Source organism: Rhinolophus sinicus, chromosome 17 (assembly GCF_057876585.1).
Source record: "Rhinolophus sinicus isolate RSI-liver-muscle chromosome 17, RSI-T2T, whole genome shotgun sequence".
In the NCBI taxonomy this organism is placed as follows: Eukaryota; Metazoa; Chordata; class Mammalia; order Chiroptera; family Rhinolophidae; genus Rhinolophus; species Rhinolophus sinicus.
In genome coordinates this window covers 143,916,616-143,919,426 of record NC_142517.1, presented here as the reverse complement: position 1 = coordinate 143,919,426, position 2,811 = coordinate 143,916,616, and the positions used below count along the sequence as shown (strand labels likewise).

The 2,811-nt window shown below is 50.5% G+C and overlaps 1 pseudogene; it reads right to left on the bottom strand.

The window, feature by feature from the left end:
* Positions 1-1,513: 1,513 nt before the first annotated feature.
* On the bottom strand, positions 1,514-2,448 carry LOC148754858 (serine/threonine-protein kinase MARK2 pseudogene; annotated as a pseudogene).
* Between the last annotated feature and the right edge of the window lie 363 nt (positions 2,449-2,811).

Below are 2,811 nucleotides of genomic sequence, written 5' to 3'. Positions count from 1 at the left end.
GAGACAAATCTAAAACAAAAAATGTACAGACATCAACAATAGTTAGAAAATTAACAGGGGCTTCACCAGCTCTTGGGTCTGGGAGAAAGCTGCCCCTCAAGCCCTAGTCCCGAAGCCACACAATTCAGCTCCTCCCCGTATGTCCCTGGTGCCTTTCTAGCTGTTGTCCCAGCACTGGAGTGCAGAGTGAGTGAGTCCATTAGTCAGCAAGTCTGTGTGTGGACCTTTTAAAAGGAAAGAACACCTGGGAGTGCAACCTCCTTCATCTCACCCAGCCACAATCTCTGCTGGTTTTCATAGTCAGAAATTATGGGGGGCTTCTCTCCCGGGCACTAGAACCTTGGATTGGGGTCTGGCATGGGGCTGGGACCCCTTGCTCCTCCAGGGAGGACATCCACAGCCGAGATATCCTTCCTGAATTTTAACCGCAGCAGGCAGGTCCTGCAGAGTGCACGGCATTTTGCTCCGGAGGAGATCACTCGGCCAGTCTCAGAAAGGTCTTAAACTACAAAATGCATCCACAAGAAGAAGGCAGCATGTGTGCTATGTGAGCAAGCAACACCATCCTGCCATAAAAGAGAAATGGACAAGGGAGCTGAGGGTTCAAAGCCAAGAGGGAACAACATGCAAAGGGGACTCCAGGCTGTCCTTCAAGCTCACCAGGGATTTTGGGTACAATGCTTCTGAAGGTCACTGCGATGTCAGATACCCTGAAGGTGAATCCGTGCAGAGAACGCCATGGCACTTTGCACAAGCCCATTCTCTGCTGGACCAAGTCCTCTCACCCAGGGTTTCTTGCACTGCTGCCACCTGCACTTTGCATCCAGCCTCTGGCTGGTCTCCCCCACCATGTGGTCAGGCTCCCTGGACCCCAGCTTCATCCAGTTCAGCACTTAAAATGCAGGAATCCCAGCTTGACCTCCCCGGAGTCTAGTTGTAGCCCTGTCTTGGCCCTCCAAAATCTAAAGGGGCTTTACCTTATTGCGTTTGCAGTGCCCCTTCTTGGGCGGCAGACAGCAGAACTTTCTTAAGAACTTCAAGCACCTCCTAGCCACCCTCCGCCGGCCCTGACTGATTCCCTCTGGGTTTCCACTCCTGATGTTGGTGCTGTTGCTGGAGGAAGAGTCCCCAGGGCAACACTGGGGGGCTGGGCTAAGGATGGGTCCTGGATCCGGGTCTGTGCTCGGGAGTGGCGGTCCTGGGCCCAGGGGTGGGCCCTGGAGTGGCGGTGCTGTTCTCCGGGCTGTGCTCAGAGTGGCGGTCCTGGACCCCGGACTCGGACTGGAAGTGCTGGTACTGCGCTCCAGGATGACTAAAGGACTGGCAGACTCTTGGGCCTTCTGCCCTGACTCATGGTCCATGTGCTGCTGCTCTGCGTGCTGGAAACTGGAGCACTCTGGCTGAACCTCCCGAGCTGGGGAGGGACTACTGCTCTGGAGCTCTGGAGGATGGTAGGGCTTTACCTGGATGGTGTGACACCGGACTTCGGTTTTTTGTGTGTTTAGGGTTTTGATTAACAAAATGCCCTGATGTCTTCCCCATGAAAGCCTAGATTCAGCATCTCCTCTGTCACCCAGGGGTCTATGACACCACTGGGGGGCTCAACGTAAGGCTTGAGTTCTTCCTCCTGGCCAACATTTAGCCAAGGATCCAGCATGAAGTCTTTTAGATTTTTTTCTCTTCTGGGGATTGAGGGTTAGTAGCTTTTTTAGGGTTTTCCACTTCAAAGGATAAATGGCATGGCACGTCATACTCCCCACTGAGTACCTTCTGCTCCAGATCTCTCCAGTTCGTTCCCTCGAAAGGAAGGGTGTTCGTAACCATCCTGTACAGCAGCACCGCCAAACTCCATATGTCCACGGCAGGACCATCATATTTTTGGCACAGGAAGAGTTCTGGGGCTACGTACGCAGGGATGCCACAGAACATGCTCAGTTGACGTCCGTTGAACGATGTGCCAAGTCCAAAGCCTGCAAGTTTAACTTTTATCTGAGTGTCAAACAGCACGTTTTGTGGCTTCAGGTGCCTGAGAACAACGCGCTTCTCGTGGCAGTAGTGCACTGACACCAACTGACACCAACTGCCGGAAGGCGCCACGGGACTCGTTCTCTGACGTGCGGCCCTGGTCACGCAGGTAGTCCAGCATGTCCCTCTGGGAACGAGCTCCACGACTAGAAAGAGTGATTCCGTAGTGTTGATCACGTGGACTAGTTGGACGATGTTTGGGTGCTGCAACACTGCCATGCCATGGACTTCTCGCAGGAGAGGTCTTTGAAGCCTGTAGTAGACGTGTTGGTTGATGATTTTGACAGCCCCATCTGTCCCGGTCAAAATGTGCCGGCCCAACACCACCTTGGCAAAGCCGCCCTTGCCAATGGTTTCCAGGAGCTCGTAATGGCCACTGTGGGGCTCCTGGTCAACAGAAATGTCTGCAAAGTCATGCTACATGGTGACCTGCTAACTACATTCACTGATGATACTAACTATGCTCAGCAACTGTGCTAATAAACAGTAACTGCTATAATAACTACACTCGCTAAATATACTAACTGTACTAGCAATACTAAGAACACTAACTAAAACATTTGAAGAAAAAAATGAGAAAGAATAATGAAAAAGAAAAAATTGAGAAAACAAATTGAGAAAATTAAAGGAATGAGGGAAAAAAGAACAAAAGAAAATGGGTAAAGAGAGAGAAGAAAAACAAGAAAAAGGAAAATACTAAAAAAGAAAATAATGAGACAAAACAAGAGTGAAAGGAAAAAATAAAACGGGAGAAAAAAACAGGAGAGAACAAATTAAGAGGTCCAA